The sequence below is a fragment of the Stegodyphus dumicola genome, chromosome 8 (genome assembly GCF_044657685.1).
Source record: "Stegodyphus dumicola isolate Sdum_Otavi_A_Nest chromosome 8, ASM4465768v1".
NCBI classification, from domain to species: Eukaryota; Metazoa; Arthropoda; class Arachnida; order Araneae; family Eresidae; genus Stegodyphus; species Stegodyphus dumicola.
In genome coordinates this window covers 97,898,073-97,920,206 of record NC_140775.1, presented here as the reverse complement: position 1 = coordinate 97,920,206, position 22,134 = coordinate 97,898,073, and the positions used below count along the sequence as shown (strand labels likewise).

Here is a 22,134-nt window from a genome sequence, read left to right as displayed (position 1 = left end):
GAGAACTGTGAACACTACAATACGTTTAAAGTTATCAAGAGGATTAAACCTCTGGCCTGGAAGACAACCAGCAACTGAGTAAACTTCTAAGGTAAGCGGCCTGCTTCGACTAACTGCTTCCTCTCTCCCGCTTGGCAAAAAGCCACAACTTAAATACTTGGCGTTCGCCAGACAAACTTTGCATAAATACGTTAACGCTTATAATTCTGGCCGGAGGTAGAAAATAAGAAGTGATAGTAAAGATTTTAAATAAAATAAACGTTAGTAAAACTTAAGATCCTTACAAAATGATAGCAAGAAAATATCTTTACTCTTAATGTCTAATTGCAATGTATTCGCAGTAAGAGGAATTAACTTTAAAAAATAAGAATTTAGTAAACATTATCATTTTCCGCGTAGAAAATTTTAATTTAGGTATTGTTAAACTTTTATTATTAGGAAATCTTAAATTTTTCGAAAACATGCTTGCGTCACATTCATTCTCGTTGTTAATTTTTGTTTCCTTTTCTCTAATAAAACAGCAAATGAAACAAAAATTGGTATTTTTGTTATGATTACTTCTAAAGTTTCCTTTCTAATAATACCTAGTCTCTCTCTTTGCTTACTTCTTTTCTTCCTTTTTACTTCCTTATACGAAATAAAGGAAGTACTGTAATCACGAAAAATTCCGAGTATCATATTTCAACGAAAATATCTATTTTGACCGCTATCGAATGCAATTTAAAGATGTTTTTGAGTGACATCTGTAGGTAAGGACAGAATAAAGGACTCTTTTTAACGAAACGCATTATAAAATTCATTTAGAATGTATTCAGAAGAGATTTTTTTCGTGGCATCTGCACGTACGAAACGTTGAAATTTTGTACATAAGATTGCTATAATATGTAGCTGTGCACCTCCCTTTTTGATTGCAATAGGCAGCAATATATATATATATATATATATATATAATTAATTAAAAAGTAATTCTTCAAGCTATAGCTATAAGCTAAACTAATACTTCGTTCCTTTGCAAAAACGTACCCTGCTAAAAATGCCCCATAGTAACCAGTAAAACTTTTTATGGGTACCCATAAGATTTTATGGGTTTCTATTGACTTTTAATGGTTTCTGTTGGTCTTTGTAGGTTTTTCTTACTGGTTTCAAAATGACCCATAGAAACCAGTAAAACTTTCTACTGGTACCTATAGAATTTTTGATTGTCTCTATTGACTTTTACTGGCTTCTATTGATCTCTGTGGGTTTTTTTTACTGGTATCAATTGACACCCATACAACCAACATCAATGTCAGAACTTTTTACTGGTTTGTATTGGTTTATATTGACTTTTATTGGTTTTCTAACTGGTATCAATATAATAATAAGTCTTCTGTTGGTTTATATGGGTTTATGCTATTCCTACAAACATTTTCTACTTTATGTTTGCAACAATTTAACCTGATCAAAAAGTTGCATGATGATAACCCAATAAGTTATATACATAGGGTATGCAAAAACAACCGGAATGACAACAATCCTGGAAGCATTTCATAATTAAGGATACTGAGTTTACGTCTGATTACCTTATACTTTTTCGCACCTTATTTGTCAAATGCCATCAATCTAAGTACAACGGCTCATTCGTGATGCTGATTTGTATATGCTCCTGATCACAGCATCAAATAATTTTTGCGATGCACTAACACAAAGCATAATGAGTGTGTACGAATGTTTTTCTTTTATTGAGGAAATCAGCAGCTGAGAAGGTTGTTATGTTTGGGAAAACGTTTAAAGATGATGCTTTCATTAAATCACAACTATAGGTCTAACATACTCAAAAATGGCGGCATAACAAATGAAAACTACTATGACTTGGACTTATTGAGGAGCAGATATTAGCAAGACATTCAAAAAGGGCAACTGGCCGTCAATGAAGATAGTCGAAAGATCATTCATCAGATTTCACCAGAAAAATTTTTCGTCTGGCAATTCTTGGTGCAGAAAATTGTGGTTGTTGGACGCTTTTTGCAAATCTTCTATTTACTCAGTATGAGTTTTTTCAATTTCAATCGATAAAAAAAAAGCTCTCAGAAAGCAGTTAAATGATTGAAAAAGCAGCTGAATAATGTGATTGAGATAAGAGAAAATACGTTATTTTGCCTCGAATAATATAACAATAAAATATGCTTAAATATGTAAGTATAATATAATTTCTTATCTGGCGCTTTGGGAAAATGAGACTGTTAGAAATATTTCTTAAATTGAAAAAATAAAAACTTTCAATGATAATTGTGGAAAACTTTTCAACAAAACTGGAAAGAAAACTTTCAATTTAATTCTAAAAATATTTGCAAGATCTGAAAATGTCCTTAGTTTTTTCAAAACATTTTTTATCAATGACAGAAGTCCAAAAAAAAATGGCATAAAAACATTTAAAATACAACTATCCTTTCTTTGCTTAAATATCATAAACACACAAACACCCAGCAGTTTTGAAAATGTTACAAACACCTTTGTTACCTACAGTATTAACAGGAAAAATAATCGAAAGAAAATTTGGCAGCAATAAGAAATTTCTGTTAAAAAATTTCGAAATCGGTCAATCAGTTTTAGAACAAAAAAAAAAAAAAAAAAAAAACAGAGAGAGAGAGAGAGAGTTTCTGCCACACATTTCAATCACACGCAAGGTATCCCTGTCACACATTGCACTGTAAGATGAACCGGCCTTCTGTAGGTATTTACAGCAGTATTATTTCTGTCAGTACTACAGAACGCAAAACACTGTAGATATTGTATGTATTAGAAACATTAGAAATAAAAACTGAAAACATGCAATGCTAAAAATACTTTTATTTACAAATATTAAAATTTATGAGTTAAAAAAGCAACAACATAATAATCACTTTATAACAACAAGGTAAATGCAATCGATACTATTGTTTGTACTTGCTTAACAACACAAACTATATTGTTGTGATTTTATAATCATCATAATAATTATAAAATTTTATGGCATATAGTATTACATTCATAGTCATAGTAACAATCCTGGAAACATCACTATATTAAAAAATCTAAGCTATTTTTCAAACAGTCAAAATTTTCCTAAATTATCAAGACTTTTCATTGTTTCTCTGGATAAAATTCAGCATAACTAGAAATGCTTCATATGAGATTTATTGAGTAATAAGCAGGTTTAAAACAGCTTAAGAATTTCAGGAAATCTTATTTCACTGGAAGGCTAAATTTACTGTGCTGACTCGTATGGTTACGACCAGTGTCACACGAGATTAAAGTAAATAATCAGAATTGATCTCATCGTAATGCTAGCAACAGTAGGAGCCTGCGAAATTGCTCCTATAACACAGTGTATTATGCAATTAATTTTTTGCAGACACTTTTTTTACAATATTGTAATCCTTGATATTTGAGCTGAGGAAGTGGAGTTTTGCTACAGTTCCTTGGTGTCATTTATAGCCACGATTGAAATCTCGGAATGATAAATTCCCCTTTTATAATCCAGATTAACAGTCCAAAACTTTCTTTTATTTACTTCATACCTGTATTTATCGTTCTTTTACCAAGCATTGAAACTTCTTTTTTAATAATAATGTTAATCTGACATACTTGTATTCCTCTAGACTGCATTTCTACCCTCTTTTGAAAACAGAAATTATGTGTTCAGCTTCCAAAATATTTTTACATATTCTTGATTGTAAATTAGTAACAGCATAATATATCACGATGTTCTCTGACATGAAATTCCAGAGTGGAATTTGCTGTTGGCAGTTTTAATCCTCCTGATCCCACAGAATCACTCGTTCTCGTCTACAAAATTCAGAAGTAATGAGCGGCTATCATTGGCTTGGCCTCGGACGCCGTACAAGTGACAGTACAACGTTTGCACATCTCTGTGCCAATTTTGAAGAAAAATTCTCCAAGAGGTAGATCTCCATCTCCTCTTCCTCTACTAGCAATCTATCAAGAGAATTTTAACAGTCTCGATGCAAATACATTGTAGTCTTGCAAACATGTCTGCCTTCTCTGGTATTCAACATGGAGCCAAGACTATAACAGCCGACTCTCCTACCACCGTAGGAATAAGGTGACAGATGAGTATGTACAAAATCCTAACATTTTAATATAAAAATTACACCATCTGTAGCATATTTCATATTTTGTCACAAAAGCAGTCTACAGCACTTTCAGGAATCTTTTTGGTACTAAAGTCCAGGTCAAATAATACATGAATCTTTATTTGACTTTTGCTTCGGGGACCTTTATAAGTTTTAAGAAACAGCGATTAATGTTCCTGTGTAGAAAATGATATTTTTAATTACAAAGCTGAAATAATAACTTTTTACTTAAGAAGCGATTAGGGAGAGAGGACAGAGATCCAATAGACCAAATCCAAATGGTGACGAATTATCGCCCACCGCTTTCGTCATTATAGATTTATTGGGTTTTTAGTGTATACAATGTAGAGTTATTAGGTTTTCAAAGAATTTTTAGTTTACATGAAAAATCGATTATACACTTCCCGAAATTCGAACCAGACATCTTCCGATGTTAGCCGGACGTGCTACTAGTTACATTATGCAAGTCAACAATTTTTTGTAAGTTCAAAATTCTAATCTTTTTTTAAATGCATAGAAAAACAGATAAACATTAATTAACTTTCTTACAAAACTCACCTTGACTTATAGACATCAGGGTTACATCAAAACAAAGCAACATTTTTATGAGTGTGCTGTGATGTCACGCTTATCTGATATTCGCAATAAACTGTACAGGTTGACGATAATGGCGAAAATGGTCGACAATAAGTACCAAATACATTTAAAAGTCATTTTACAGGCTTTCAGCTTAATTACTTTTATATTTATTTAAAGTTATTTAGATGGATACGTGTAACATTTCGTTGAATACCTCAATGCATTCATTAAATGCAAATGCAGCAAACGTAGTAAGTACCTGACATGAATTTTGAAAACTTTCATATAAAATATAAATATTTCACATTTCATCTACATTAATGTAAGAGCAAAAAAGAGATATTAGGGACGATAATTTCCAAAATCCCCCCTCCCAATTTTTCTGCCATATTAGAAAACAGGGAAAAGAAATTAGAAATATTTAATAAATTTTGGCAAAAAATATGCATATAAAATAAAAAAGTAAAAATAACTAAATAAGAAAAAGAAAGAGACATCAAGGTATAAGGACTGCAAAAACCTTCTCCCAAATAATTTCTCACACCGCCTACGGTGTTACGAAAATATAATAATATACATCTCTATGAGAGAAATAAAAATTCCTTTAATGTGATGTCATCAGCGTATCTAACACCTGAGCTCATTTTGCTTTTACAAGGACCATCTCTTAATGATCGATCTCGTTGAGCTGTGAAAGTTAGAAAACGAAGACCATCGGTTGGAAATTTGAGTCGGAATTCGAACCCCCTTCTATTCCCCTCCTCTCTCATTCCCTCTCGAACACCCCTTCTCCCTCGATTTCTTTCACGGGAAGACATAGAAAGTACGAAAAGTTTTATATCTGCTTTCTTTCTTTCTTTCTTTTTTTTTTTTTTTTTTTTTTAAATATTTTATTTCTCTTCCTCTCTTCTTTAGCTTAATGACCATGAAGAGAAGAATTCCTACCTAGCCGAGATTGCAGAGTAGGAAGAATTTTTGGCCCCAGTTCCTGTTTGACACTTTCTTTTTTTTTACCCCTTAATTCAACCCCTCCTCATCCTCTTACCTTTCTCGCTGATCAGGCTGGGTGTAGTAGAATCGAAACGCTATCGATGTTTTCGAGCATCGAATTTTCTCTGAAAACGCTGATGATAAAGGCTTGGGGAATTATCCATTTAGGTTCCCTTCGTCTTGATGCAAAAACGTTTTATTAGAGGACGAAGAAAAAAGAACCTCTGTGAATTTGTTTTACTGCCAGACAAGCGTACTTGAAATTACTTCATTAAGTATGTAATAAATTCAACTTACAATCAGGCAAAACTAACATTTTAAAATAAATTTGTGTAAATTTATTTGTTTGCGTGTTAGTCCATAAACTGCGTCTTATATAAAACTCTATCTTAGACTTGTCACTTACTTGTACGAAATAAAGGAAGTACTGTAATCACGAAAAATTCCGGGTACCATATTTCAACAAAAATACCCATTTTGACAGCTATCGAATGCAATTTAACGTTGTTTTTGAGTGACATCTGTAAGTAAGGATAGGATAAAGGACTCTTTTCCCCAAACAAATTATAAAACTGATTTAAAATGTATTCAGAAGAGATTTTTTGGCGGCGTCTGTACGTACGTACGTATGTATCTCGCATAACTCAAAACGGAGTAGCTTCAGAACGTTGAAATTTTGTATATAGGACTTCTATAACATGTAGTTGTGCGCCTCTCTTTTTGGTTATAATCGGCCGCACCAAATGTGAATATCTGTTACTCGGCTCAGTGAGCTCATTTTTTTTTTTTTCATTCTTATATATTGGTAAATTGTGCATTTTTTTGTTTTAAAAAAGATTGAATTATACTGTTCTTATCTTCCGGTTAAGGTTTTTTATGCCTTAGTTAATTAGCATGCAACAGTTGTAGAATTATTAGGATATTTTAAAAATACAACACACAGCACAAATGGGATAATAAGAGCGGCAATGACAGGTAATTCTACCCGAGTTCTCATGAGCTGGCTGCATGGACGTCTTTTACCTTTTGGTTTTCACAATATGAAATCTTAATACGAGTCAACATCTTTTAGGAAATCCCCCCACAAAAGCATCCTTCGTTACAGGTAGATAAATCACTCGTGATTTGCCTTAATTTCCATCTATGTAACACAAACAACGAAACTATATAACACAAATACAGAAAAGTGGTGTATTAATCGATTATTTGCGTTTAACGTTTCTCGGTTTAACTTAAGGTTAGTAGCAGGATATCACAAGGGTTATGAATCAGCTATGTACGGCTTACTGTTTACATTATCGTTTAACTTCCGGTTAACAGTAGTATATTAACAGAGTTTTCAACCAACTAAATAACACAAGTAATGAAAACCGACGTCCGTACTTCGTGCAGATAGTTTGTATTTTAAACTCATGCTCATGTCTTCTACGTTTAAATTAATGAAACTTCCATATTTTTAGTTAATCGTGCAGTTGAGCTTTCTTTAGCAGGTGTAATACAAAATGAATAAAAGATGGCCAGTTTTGTTGCTATATATGTCGGTGACTCCAAAATGCTAAATGTGAAACTTGAACTGGCCCGTTATATTTGTTCCACATTTTACTTAATGTATTCAAAATTAAAATGTACGGTAAGGAGGCAAGAACTACTCAGCGAAAAATTTTAGAATTTTAGAGTAAAAGAAAAGACAGCCAAACTAATTATTGCAGAAAACTGCACCAAATAATGGGAAGGAAAAAAAAGAGTGAGAAGGAACGGAATGCTAACTCTTGCTATTCATAACAGTGTAGAAAATGATACTAAACAACTACTTTCCTTAACTTTCTCGTAAAAATTATTTTACGTACTATATTTTACATTTTTACCAAAAAAAAAAAAAAAAAAAAAAAAAAAAAAGCAGAAAAGCAAAAATAATTTCTTGAGTTAGCAGAATACCGAGCCCAATACAATATTTTAGCTCAGAATCGTACCTAGATATATTTTCAGCAGAAGCTAAATGTTCTCCTCTACATATCATCAAATTAAGTACATGTCTACGCTTTCATGTTCATTAAAGATAACTATTATAAATCATAATATACTAATACTTTTAAATGTACTTACAACACTTTTAAACGTACTTTTATGAGTTACAAAGTTAAAGTGACAAAGTTTATGAGTTACTTTTATGAGATAGATAATATGCACAGTAAAAGTTTAATTCATACAAAAAATACTACATTATCTTGTAGCAGTTGTGTATTTTTTTCGGGGGGGGAAGTAGTGAACGAAGCAAAGTAATCAATGATTTTTCAAAACATACTTAATTCATTAATGCATGTGCTATACAGACAATACCTACGTTTCAATATTCTTCTTGAGTAAGCAACGTTTTGCCCATTTTTTTATTGTTATAAATTATGTGTTTAATTTTTCTTCACTATTAGCTCCGGTAATTGGCAACATTAAAATTCTTTTTAGCTCTTTTCTTAATTTAGACGTACTTGAATTGCAACCATGAATTATTCCGAAAGATCTAAATTACAGCTATTTTAGCGTCAAGGATTTTTGAGACAGCGTGATTTTTTTAAAATTAGACATACGTAACAAAATTTCTGTAGCTTCATATCATTTGGATTGTAGGGTTTCTTTTATTTTACATAACAAATTATTTCAAGTTGTACCTTTCTTGAACCTCTCCTTTTTCCCTCTCATTTCCTCACCTAGGTGCAAATTTAAAGTTATATGAAGTGAGAATTTAAACGGACGAAATTTTGTAGTTTATTCAGAGCGTTATTTCGCTAGCCAGCGCACGCTACTAGTATGCGGAGTTTCAGATACGCCTTTTTGGCCATTTAATAAGTCATCGTCGAGTAGATTGTTGAGTCTGTTAGATTGTTGAGTTAAACTGTTAGTCCAGCACTACTCTTTGAAATTATTGAGTAACTATTCTTAAGTTCCACCGCAAGTCGTCGGTGTTATTGCAAGCACGAAGTGCGTGCATTTGTGTTAAGAGTTTGACGAATAATAAAGGGTTATTTTACAGTTCTTCTGTGCTGGTATTCTTTTATGCTTGTAAGAGAAGTAAGTCGCCGGGTTTCCTCGTAAGATCATTTTGACTGTATGTTAGCAAGGAAGGTCCAATCTTACAAGATATCTAAAAACTATGTTACAAGTTGCTTCATTCAAATTATCTAAATTTAACAGCGTTAGTTTTTTTTCAGCAGATAGAAAAAAAAATGAATAATAACTCGTTTAATTTTTCATATGCTCGTTTGTGTGAGAGATTAAAACGTCTAAGGCTTCTTTCACTTACACCATGAAAAAGCATTTCACTTAAATATCAGTTCTCTTATTAACGTAATTAGTTATCTTGGTTGCCTGATTTATAAATTTTCGGTTCTCTTCAAGCTCGTTTTTCTACATTTTTATCAAAGCTAAAGTTTCAAATTTCTCAAGAATATTTTTCTCTCATCAGCTGTGAAGAAAAATTAATCTCTCTGACGTATATATCACAAAGCACTACGAGAACTATCTGCCTAAGAAAAAGGATGCCTTTGGGGAGGACTTTCTAAGCAGAAAATTGATAATATGCTGGCTTCCAAAAGTTAAAAGGCGGCGGTAAAATCAACAAAATCGATAAGTAAAGCTTTGATTAACACAAAAATACAGATAAAGGTAGCAAATGTGTTTACGCATGAAAGAAAACAAGCATTATGTACAAAGATTAAAACAATATTTAATTTTCGTAAATTACGTAATGACGTCACATTTGGGTCACTAACATGTTGATGCTTAAAGCTGAAAAAAGAAAACAAAAATTACATTAATAAGATATTGACCACTCCGGATTTTCACAAACTTTACAATGGTTGCCCATGATTTCACTGATTCGAACAGTCATTGGAGATGCTAGCAATAGCTATTCCTTCATTAGGGCAGGTCCCGATCGGTGTCCAAGAGCGGATGGAGGAGGTAAACCTCCAGAAACAGCATGCCCAAGGGCATCCCAAAGGTCTTCAAAGAGATTAATTTCGGAGGATTACGGCAGCCACTCCTTACCAGAAATGCTCTTTCACTCTCCAGGTACTCGTTATCAGTGTTGGCTCGATGGAGGCAGATATTACCACCCATAAGGAAGAAATCAGGAACAAGCGCTGAGTAAGACTTTATTCCTATACTGTTCACTCATCACAGAGCCGTTTTTAAAGATAGGCATCTGGGTACAATAGCCCTTTGAAACTCCAACTCACACCATGATACTGCCACATTTGAATGCCACATTGAATGAGTGTTTGATGACGTCGTGAGCCTGATTTCTTGTGTCTCGTCCTCTCAAAACCCTTACACACTTATTACCTAATAGTACGTAAATCAGAACTCATTTGTGAACATAACGTAGCTTCAGTAGGAGACAAATGAACTGAGATGTTAACGACACCATTTAAATATTGCTTCTCTGGATTGGGTAGTAAACTTCTGTTAGTAACACACAAACACTTAGTACTCGGACGTATAAGCCTTCGTGTGAAGCTTTGGCACGCAATACTGGCTGATTCTTTCTTACCAAGTGAGGTGACAACCATGGATGCAACAGTTGCAAAATGCTCCCCTTAGTTGCTATAGAGATGTATCGAGTCTGGTTGCTATACAGATGTATCCCTCTTCTGAAGAAGAGATGGTAAATCTTGGTAAACCATGATTGGTTTGTTCGGAATTGTTTGAACGTCAAGATGTATTATTGAACGACCGACGCCAAAGAAAACAGCGACATCATTGATTGACTGACCTGCTTCAATGAATCCGACAAGCTAGTTTTCTCTGTGTGTCAATCGTCTTCTTTCAGCCATAGGAACATCAGAATTATCAGACATTATACTCGAGACGCTGGAGTTTTCAGCGGCCGCCTAACCTGCATATGTTCGAATAGTCAGTTGTAACTAGCTACAACATACAACATTTGCATACTACTGTCTGCATCCGAAGCTATTTTTAACCTCTAAATTTCAACAAGTTTTCAGAAATTGGGAATCTAAATTCCGTGCTTAATTTTGGAAGTCATTGCACTATTCTGCCGCAATTTTTCCTCTAAAGTAGTATTACTATATAATTACGTATTCTGCGTGAACGTAATTTTAATGGTTAAGAAAAATGAGTAATAAAGCTTTTACGAAGAAAACAACTTTTGCGAAAAATTATGACGTATTTTTAAGTTTTAAATTTTTATTAAAGGATCAAAAAATAACTACCTGTCAAGGATAAATTACAAATACATAATAAATACTTAAACACTAAAAGATATTCGGTATTATCCCAGCATGAAAAGTTTATCAAGGTAAATCTCATGAATCAAAAAGCGGAGAAAAGACAAAGCATTGAAAGCAAGCAGGAAAAATTTCATTTGAGATAATTCCAGAAGAACATCGTGAATGTTGCTTACAAAAGGAAGTACTGCCTGAACTGTAAATTTCGAAAGACTAATACATGTAACATGTTAAATTAAACGAAAGAATCTGTAAGCTTCTGAAAGTGATATTTATATACTTAGACAGACACTTACTTCGACAATACACATGCTCAAATTTAAGTGGTATAGAGAAGATTAGCATAATTCTTGTGCAAGGATGACACTTAATTTGATACGCATTTTAGAATTAATAGTAAAAGAACTAATTATTACATGTTACAATGTAAATCTTCGGCTAAGAACCCCAGTCCAAAGAACATCTGCCTTTTAAGGCTCATACAGATCAACAGTGAATTGAAGACACTATATCCTACGCCCTTTCGTCTAACATTTCGTCGGACACTTGGTAGCTGGGGAGGCACGAATCGTATTCTGTGAAGGGCACTTATTAACCTACTAACTGGAATATTAATTTTATAGCTACCAAAGATGCTTCGAGGAGAAGATGTGGATAACAAGTACTAAAAAAAGCTTGCTAAAGAATTAGGGTCACTAAGAGTTTTTTGACCATAAGAAAAAACTGCTTAGAATAAGCCTTAGATATAAGGCAGACAATATTGGTTCGGTTGAACTCAGCATCTGAATGTTAAACAAATTAAAATGCAAAGTTATTTTGGGCATTAAGGACTTAATATCCGAAGGTTTGTAACAGGTAAGATGATAGGATAGAAAATATGGATATCAGTCAATATGTGTGGGAGTTTCCTAGAAATTAGAGCGAGAAAAATGCCGTTTAGGGTTTGCAAACATTCATATATGTTTCCAGAATTTGAAACAAAAATTAAAAGGAATACCATATTCTCTATTGTAAAAAAGTACACATTTTACAAAAAAGAGATAAAATTTAGGAGTACGCCTTATACACGCGAAGGGTTTGAAATAAGCACGTACAAACATATAGCAACATAGCAGCGTGTATTCAACGATTAAGTATAAAATCCATTTTTGTGAACAATACAAGGATTGCATAAGTTTCGCTGTAGGTCTTGGTGATATGCTGTGGGATAACGGGTGCGAGCAATTATACTGGTAATGCAAACAACTACTCTAGTGGTACTGACAGTGACAGTGAATAAGAGATGCTAAGCACAGAAACATGTCCTTTTTGACCGACAATAAAAACTTTATTTCGTTAAATGGTAAATACTTCTTTCATTTTGGCTGCTTTTATAAATCCAAAACTAAAGAAAAAACACTGTAGATGGTAGTCAGGCTATCCGCAGCTTATCGTCGAGTTTTTTTTTTTTTTTTTTTTTTTTTTTTAATTAGAGGTAAAAATTAAGGGTGTGGCTTATACACACTAGAATACAGTAAGTGGCTTTGCTTTTGAAAGCTACTTACCGTATTCTAGCGTAAAGGTATTTATACTGCAATCAACTTTGGATACTGTAGCCCCCATATAAATAATACTAAGAAAACTGCCTTTGGTGGCGAAAGGCAGAAACAAAAAAATAAAATTGTCATGAGAGAATACAGTAGGCTCATCTTTCACAGAGTTCACTACATTTATTTATGAAGCAATTATTAATGAGCTTTCAGCATGTGTAATCACAAAGAATGTTTTCTTTACGATTTACTAAAAAGTTCAATTTATTGGCATCAAGTGTTTTATTTCCATATTTAAATAATGCATGCCTATCTGACATCTTTATTAACAGTTCTAACGAAGTATGTGCGCTTTTTCTGTAATTTTAATTTCGCGATTGGACATATTTCGCCTTATCCGTAAAGAAAATCAAGTTAACTTTCTAAAAACTTTAATCCTCCTATGCAGTTACTACAGAAATAAAACTTCAAGGACGAGTGGAACATGGATCTTTTTATACGTTATAGCAGTAAAGAGCAGTACAAGTTAAGCTATTGGTACACCTTCCGCAATCTGAGTTGACTTAAGACTCAGAAAAGGCTGGTCATCACTCCAGTTTCCAAAGTCCGGAGAAGGCTCGGACATTTGTAACTGTAGTTTGGGCATTTATAATAGTAGTTTATTGGATGAAGGGGGGTAATATAAAATTCGTAAATTTCAAGTTTAGCAGAGTGAAGAGATAGGTTTCTGGAAGACCTTTGGAGATTATATCGATACCTTTTTTTGCCAAAAGGTACGCCATCTCATTTCCCCAACGGCCACAATGTGATGGCATCCACTAGATAGCAACCTTTGTCTGAATTCTGCTCAACAGCTCCCTTCAGTTCTGAGCACGAGCACTTTGTTTTCCTAGGTTACTTGCTAAGGCCTGAAGTGCAGAACTTGAGTCCGATAAAATTACAGCCTTATTAAAAGGAGAAAGACGGGTAGAAAGCTGTTGAAGGGCTAAACGTATGGCCTCGACTTCACCGTCAGAATGGGTTGTATAAGAGCCAACATAAAGGTAAAAGGAAAACAGATCACAGAAGACGCCAGCACCAGCGCCTGGGTGAAATCCAAAAGGGAACCACCAGTGTAAATATGAAGCCATTCACCAGGAGGATAGCAAGTATTAATGGTTTCCAAAGCGATGGCACGAAAAAGCATTTGTGCATAGCTCGTTTTTCCTCACATTCAAAGTCAAGTCCAATCTGACATCAAGAACCATAAACTCCAGTGGATTAAGAATTCATAGGCTCGTGAGTTAACAATTCATAGGCCCGTGAGTTTCATAGGCCAATTCATAGGCCTTTTCGTTATTGGCATTATATTGAGCGTTCTCCTGGACGAATTGAATGAAGCCCTTCTGAAAATGCCCTTAATTATTTGTTCTACAGGTTAATTATTATCTTCATGACTTTTTAAATGTACTTTTGCGCTTTGAAGATATCTGTAACTCACTGTCATTCCTCTGCTTGTTTCTGCGTTTTGTAACATTTACACAACCAGCAAACAAATAATAACAGAAATTGCATTTCTAATGTTTTTAAACTATGCAATATAATTTACAAAGTTACAGCCAGTCCGTAAGCTAGAATCCGAAGCTCCGGTGGTCAAACGACAAATGCTGTACTAGCTCAATTAGCAAAGTTATTACCATTCCTCCAAAATCTCTTCTTAGCTATAGGCAATAAATTATTTATAATTATTAAAATTAAAAAAATATCCTTTCTTTTGCTTGATAAAGCATTTCACTTTTTTTATAAATCCCTTTTTCCAAACACTTACATTTTCCCATCCTTAATCCACAGGCAAGCTAAGCATTCTCAGACTAAAATAAGTTTATTCTAAAAGAAGTGAACTAACAAAATACCAAAATACTAAATGCATAATTAGAAAAAGAAATTTTCAAGAGCACATTTCAAGATTTTCCTTTAGTACGCATTTAAAAAAAAAAAAAAAAAAAAAAAAAATTTTTTTTTTTTTATGAAATTCGTAAAAATTCTCATGTCTTTACAATGGTAAAAAATGCCAAAAACAAAAGAAATAAAACAGTAAAAATGAGACTTGAAGAGTCTTATGAGAGAAAAGAAAGTGAAAATCCTTTATATAAACCTCATATTAATTTTCTTATTTACTAATCAAAATATTGTAACTTTTAAATCCATATTTTGAAAAACTTGTATTTTTCAGGTTCGTGTTCCTTTTACTCAATATTGTGAAAGTTAAGAACTAAATTATTTATTGGCACATTTATTATGTTGTACTGTATACTTTAACACAGGGATTTGATGATATTTTTTTTTTAATTTAGAAGTCAAACAACAAGAATCAGCGTTATATTTTCAATTTTTCACAGGGACTAGTCTTGCGAAAATTTGAAAATATAACGCTGATTTTTGTTGTTTGACTTCTAAATTAATATTTGTTCGGCATGTGATTGTATCTTATTTTGAATATATGTTAAGAACTATTTATTTTAGGTAGTGAAATTCTACAAAAATTAAAAATTTAAAAGTGATTTTCAATAAAAAATTAATAAAATTTTTTTATTTAAAGTTAGAAAGAAAATGGCCTGTTAAAGTACTGTAAAAGTGGTATAAATTTTATAATGTTATCCTTTGCCGTTTCTGAGAAAAAGGTACATAAAATTGGTGAATTTAATATGGTGGAGATAGGGCTTTGTCGGTCCCCTTAAACAGATAGATGATTCAAAGTTTCACAAGGCTTGTCTATAGTATTTAAATTCTACAAAAGCTTAGAAATGTATTAAAGTTCTACATGTATCAATTTAAAATATTGAAGTAGATATAAAGTTAATAGTGCTACGTATGTTACACGATTCACTTTGAAATCAAGCTCTGAAAACTCATTATTAGCATGTGTTTATTTTTGCACCACTAGTCTTTCGCACTATTTTATGAAATACATTTACAGTATCGGTTTTAACAGATGGAAGGTGGTAAACTTGTTTACGAAACACAGCATATTTCTGCTATGAGCATGCGTTCTTTTACGACCTTATTTCCCACCTACGATTCCCTATCAGACTGAGTTTTCAGTATTGCGTTTTATGTAAAATGAGGTAGAAACCAATGTTTAAATCTCGATCATTTCACTATACGAGCTTAGAAGTTCTTAGTAGAGCGTGTTCTGCTTTCTGGCCTCGTTGTTTCATGCCTAATCTTAATACGTTCAAAAGCATTGCTACGTACCAGCTAGTATTCGCAGATGATCTTTAATAAGGGTCAATCCTGCTAGTTATTTCTGCGCAGCTTCGGCTGGTTTTAGTTTATTTAGCATTAGATTAGTTTCTTATTTTCTGTCTTAAGTTAAAACCCAAGTGGAGGTTAACTGTAAGCCCGACAGAAACCATCTGTTAAATATATTGAGTTGAATAAAAGGCTAACTTAACTCTTCTTTGGACTTTTTAGTGAAACATTAGAACTAACTGATTATCCGTTACACAATTTTAAAGAATTCTAGATGCCATGAGCTACAAATTTAGCTAGAACATTACTCTATCTTTGGTGGAAACTCTTGAACCTAACAACAATAGTACAACAGTGACAGCGACTAAATAAACACAGAAAAATTTCTTGAAGCATGAATAAATACTGAAAGCATGAATAATATTGAGCATCAGCTTTCTATGTCGACCCTCTCATGAGAAAATCAAAGATCTCGAGAGCAGAGGATGATCATCCTAAAAGCTTTTACTGGGTTATCTCCAAATTACAACTAAACAGTTGCTAACTCTTTAACACAAAATAAGGTATCAACGATATAAATATTATTTGCGAGAAATATAGTTGACTACTTACGGATATAGAATAACGAATTCATGTTAATTATGCAAGAAGGAAGCTGCAAACGGATGATGGTACAGATATAATATGAAATATAAAAGTTATGTTCACTAAAGATGGAGCCTGGCCAAAATAATCACCGCTTTGTTTCCAAGAAGCACTTAAAATGCAATGTGACCTATCAGTTATCAGTGAAGTAATGCACTGATTAGCCAACTCACAAGGCAAATCTAATATTTAAATATCGAAAGAAAATAACACTCTTTGTATAGCAATGAATTCACTAAAAATTATTTCACAGTTTTCAACGACTCTTTTCCTGTTGAGAGCAGAAAAAAGACCTCTTGGACAACAGACAGTTGCTTTGACTGATAAGGACATATATCTCTTCGTTTTTCACTGGTCCTTCTAGATCCTAGAAGATCAGGTGCCATTCCTAATGTAATTGCGTCTTCCAATATCTTAAAAAAATCTTCATTAAAAATTATTTCATAGTCTTTCAAAGACTCTTTTCCTGTTGAGAATAAAAAAAGAGATCTCTTTACTACAGCAGGGGTTGGTGAAGAGAGATTTCTCCTTTTCACAGTTTCGGGGGAGATGCAGTCAGTCTTTTATTTAACTGTTAAATATTTAGTTTTAATTTATGAAATATAAAAAATTACCTTTATTCAAACTTTGTTATTTACAATAAAAAATACTTTTATTTTATTCAAGTTTTGTTATTTACAATAAAAACTACTTTTATTCAAGTTTTGTTATTTACCATAAAAAAATTACTTTTATTCAAGTTTTGTTATTTACCAACATTGCCTATAGTTTTGTTGTTTAATTTATAAAAGGCATTAAAAATTAATCTAAATCTAAATGAATTCATATGTGTATTTCTCAAATTTTGAAAAGGAGGGGAAAATGCAATCTTCTAACAATGATGAAAGAGGTGCATGGGGCTAAAAAGGCTGCGAACCATTTGATTATAGACTGCTGACAACATATATCCCTTTGTTTTTCACTTTCACTTCTAGAAGATCAGGTACCATCAATAATGCAGTTGTGCCTCTCAACATCTTTAAAATATCTTCACTAAAATTATTTCATAGTTTTTCGAAGACTTTTCCTGTTGAGAACACAAAACAGACCTCTTAGACTACAGACAATTGCTTTGACTGTTGAGAAGATACTTCTCTTTGTTTTACAAGCTTCTCCTAAAGATAGACACCATTTTAATGTAGTTGCGCTTCTCAATACCTTTAAGAAATCTTAACTAAAAAGTATTTCCTAGTCTTTAAAAACTCTTTTTCTGTTGGGAACAGAAAGTAGACCTCTTGGTCTACCGACAGTTGCTTTGACTGCTGACAACATACATTCCTTTGTTTTTCATATATTCTCCTAGGAGATCAGGTGTCATTATTAAAGTAGTTGACCCTCTAATATACCTTTGAAAAATCCCCCATGACAGCTTGAAGAATTTATTACTACAGAAATGAATTCCCAGAATGAATTTTCCAGAATTGCATATGGGGAAACATAAAATATGAAAGTAATACAAAAACATCTGAAAGATTACCTTCGTAATTTTGTTCAGGAAAAATTAGATTTTAAACAAAATAAGAGAAGATATTATTTCAATGAATCATTCACTTTCATTTTTTTTCAGCAATAGGTAAATGAGTGAAATTTCACCTGCATTCCACAAGCTCAATAAATGCAATTTCAACAGCATTAAAATTATCTCAAAATCCTTGCGAAAACAAAAAAAAAAATGTTTCATAGCATATTGTAATTACAGCTCACCTTGGTTTTTCTATTTATAAATTGTAGTTCAAAGGCACAAAAAATTTGTATTACACAAATTATATTATCCAAAGTTTTAACTTATGGAACCGTGGTTTCCTGATTTCGGGAAGAGTTTCATGAATTTATCTTCCGTTTTAAATAAAAAAGTTTTCATTCCATGCAATTAATTTTCCGATGCATAAAACTTCAGGGAAAATTAAAATTGAATACATTTATTGGATTATGGCAAAGCACGCTAGCGTTACCTGCCTAAGAGAGATGCTTTTGTAGAGGACCTCTTAAGGAAAGAACTAGTTGAACTTAAAATAAAAATGAAAGCTTTCGTAATTAATATGTAAATAATAAAGAAATACTTTGTTTCTTTATTCATCAGAAAACAGTTTTTTTCGCATCTTTTCTTTCAAGCATTAGTTTCCATTTTATTCTGAAATAAGCTATTTATGCATTTTTCAGGAAAAAAAAAAAAAAAAAAAAATTATGTTTTCACATATTCCTGATTATCCCAATTGATTTTTATTATAAGGTATTATTTAGTATTTCTTCCCTTCTTTCACCATCTACGTAGAAAAATGAAAAGTTAAAACTAACAGTTGCTAGACATAATAATGCATACAATGTTCGTTTACGCTTTCGATGTTAGAAATTTTCTTTAGTATTCATGTTTGAACTCATTTTAAAAAGGGCATTATTCAGAACTTTTCATTACGTTTTAATGAAACCATATTCCCTTTAATTAGCATTGTGAATATCGTGCATTTAGTAGTACTAAGTAAGAGCTGTATTCGGAATTTTACAACTACAAAAAATCTAAATGTAAAAATAAAAACATTATTCCGTTGAAATTAATAAATAGCATTAATAAAAAAACATTATTCCGTTGAAATTAATACACAGCATTTATAAACTTTGTACTTTTATATAAATATATATTATTAAAACTTTGTACTTACATTTATACGCTTAAAAATTTTGTTAACAATTTAAATAGAGAAACAGTTACTAATTCAATAATTCTTCTTAAAGAAGAATGTGAAAATAATTTGAAACGAAAATTTCAGCAGTAAATAATAAGTTAAATGTAAAATATTCATTAACTTAATTTATTCATTAACTTAGTTAAAAAAAACTTTAGAAAAAGATATATCATTTAAAAATCAATAATGTATTTTCAGAATTTCTAACTATTTAAATTAATAGAATATATTATTATTATTATTTAATTTTATAACGCAGCTTCTCAATTATTATTATTATTATTATTATTATTATTATTATTATTATTATTATTATTTTTTTGGTTCATATACAATCATCGATTTAAGTAAACAAACGTGATAAATGCCAATTTCAGAATTTTAAACCTGAAAATTTAGTAATAAACCACCAGTTTATTTTATCAAAATTTACAATTGGAAATTTAGTAGAATTTGAAGCTTTATTGAAGAAATACTGAGAATACTTAAATTGTAATAAATTAGTTTATATCGTGGCACACTTTATTAAATTTATAAACTCCTAAAATATTTAACAATTTAAAAAATAACAAGTACTTGCTGAGAAAATGAAACAACGAAATGAAAATTAAACTGTAACAAAAATAAAGCCCTTTAAAAATATAATATAAAATAACTATATATTTAATTATATTTAAATACTTTATATGTCTTCACAATTTATTTATGAGCTCTTAAACTGATGGAACATTTTATTTCCCTTTAAAGCAAAACAACTTATGGTAATAGCCTACTTCTGTGACATAAGCAAAACAAAAACAAAACTCAAAAAGTTTTTCTGCCAACCACGTGGTCGAAAGTCCGATTCGCAGAGCTGAAACGGACGGGAGCTGTCATTCTAAGAACGACTTTCTAAGTCCAGATAATCGCTTTTGGTGGAATTACCAAACCTGCTGAAAAAGTCATCAAGCGACCGCCATTACTGTTAAACAACAACCCCGCTGTCTTCTTCATCACTAATTACTGACGCATGCACAGTTTAATTAAAATGCTCAAAGGTTTTCGTTTCTAAATGCATGCATTTCGATCACGATTTCTTGTCATACACACCGATAATTGATCGAACTATAAGGATAAAACTTCATAAACACTAATCGTTAGCAGTCAGACTTCTTAGATAGTAATTATAGAATAAAAAGTCAAACTTACCTCACGCGCAGTCGATGTAAATGAGCTGCCATCTTTGTCGGCCATGTTAGTCAGTCGGTGTCCAAAGGGTGACTCCGTCGCTAAGGGAAAACTCATCCGGTCGGGAGGGGTGGAGGTTGCGGATGCGGAAAAGAGGGTAAGAAAGGGCTAAAACATATGCGCTCTCCTCCAATAGCAACTGCCGGAGCCCTGTTGAAGGGGGTAAAGGGATTGAAAGTATTTTTGAAAATTTTACACGCTTTTACTAATTTTACAACCATACACTAAAAGGCAAATACTCGTAGATACGAGCTTATTGCGAGAACACAGGAATCCCACTAGACATCTTTGAGAAAAGTCAACCCTAATACCAAAAAATGATAATTAACATTTGTGCTTAATATTAAAAAAACTGATTAGTTAAAAGTAAATTTCGAAGATTAAGGGTAACCCCAGTTCCTTTTTACAACATTTTTCTATGGGGATTTGCAGTCAGACATGTTTTATTCTTCTATTTCTCTTTCTTTAAGAAGTAAAACAAGGTTTCCAATCTGAATGTTCCAGACTGCAAAACTTAGATTGTTGTCATGGTTCATGAGAAGCACTCCACCATAAGATAAATTAGATATTCTAAAATAAGACAATGTTACTTTAAAAGTGTTTTTACATAAAACACATAAATTTTCACGATATGATAAAAAATATTTGATTGCTTTGAATAACCAAGCTTTTTTTTAATTTTTCATACTTTTTAAAAATTTAGTCAGAATTTACACTAATTACCAAGGCACATAATGACCTAAATTCCTTATATAACTTTTTAATAACCTCTCAATTACATCTATCGTGACTTTCATCACAAAACTTGGAACCGCTAAACGAACCACAACCTAGAAATCTTGCCTTTCCAGACACTGGTATTAAGGCCTCATCCGAGCCAACTGACAAATCAACCAACAAGCTCAAATCAAATCCCATACAGAGGCTTTACCTTTATCGCACTGAAAAGATTTAACACTTTGATCATTTAACACTCCATCTCTTTCTCAAGTATGACCTAATGTTCTACTATAATTCCCATAAATATGGTTGTAGGCCAACATTGGTTACATTCACAAAGGTAATAATTTGACAATTAGCAAAGAAAAGAGCTGCCAGTTATAATGATTTATATTTAAGAATAATTATTGGAAAATTTATCAAAATCATTTCAAGGTCATAGGCATAATTGGTTAAATGGAATTTACTATGCAACATCAGTTGCTTTATTAAAAATTAATAAGATTTATAAAGTCTAATGAAGCATTTCCAAGCTGACTAATTAAAGTAACTGCATTCAATCCATTGGACAATTAAATCGAAACCAAAATTGAGGACCCATATTGCTGTCCGGAACAAGTTGGAAAGCTTACCGGTTTCTTGGAAATCCAAGGAGAAAGTGCCTCAGCACTTGTCAGTTGAAAGGAGGAGAAACCTTCACTTGCCACCCCGAGTTGGGGCCCGGGAAAATTCTGGGGACAAGACACTCTACGTGAAGAAACATAATAGAAAGAAAAAAGTCAAAGGTTACATAAAGAATAATGAAATGGAAGAAAGTGAACCGTTATTCCCCTTCTCCCCTCTGAAAGGGGCTTCATATAGGAAGCTTAAGAAAAGGAACCGTTCTTGACCTTGAAGCACTCTCACTGGGGCACGGAGCCATTCAAGGTTGAGCTTTAATCGATCCCACGCGTATTTCTTGTCATGTTTACGGAATCATCTTTATTTACCTAACTTGCTCTACTTTTTTGAGTGACTATGGAAGAACTAGGATGGCAGTGCAAACATAGAAAAATGTTTACTTCTCCCTTTCGTTAATCATCAAATTGTGTTTACTCTTAAAAAGAAAATCTGTAACCATAGAAACAGTTTTTAG

The 22,134-nt window shown here is 32.4% G+C and overlaps 1 long non-coding RNA gene and 1 other non-coding gene across 2 annotated transcripts in view; one reads left to right on the top strand and one right to left on the bottom strand.

Moving 5' to 3' along the window:
- Positions 1–21,769, bottom strand: part of LOC118206098 (uncharacterized) — a 223,274-nt gene extending 201,505 nt beyond the window's left edge. Inside the window, exons 1-2 of the long non-coding RNA XR_015042684.1 lie at positions 21,632–21,769; positions 20,241–20,429 (exon numbers count right to left, since the gene is read on the bottom strand). This is a non-coding gene — a long non-coding RNA (uncharacterized LOC118206098). The remainder of the gene's footprint in view (positions 1–20,240; positions 20,430–21,631) is intronic.
- On the top strand, positions 11,216–11,321 carry LOC118206116 (U6 spliceosomal RNA). Its single transcript, XR_004761140.2, has one exon. It is a non-coding gene; the product is annotated as a U6 spliceosomal RNA (small nuclear RNA).
- Positions 21,770–22,134: the final 365 nt, after the last annotated feature.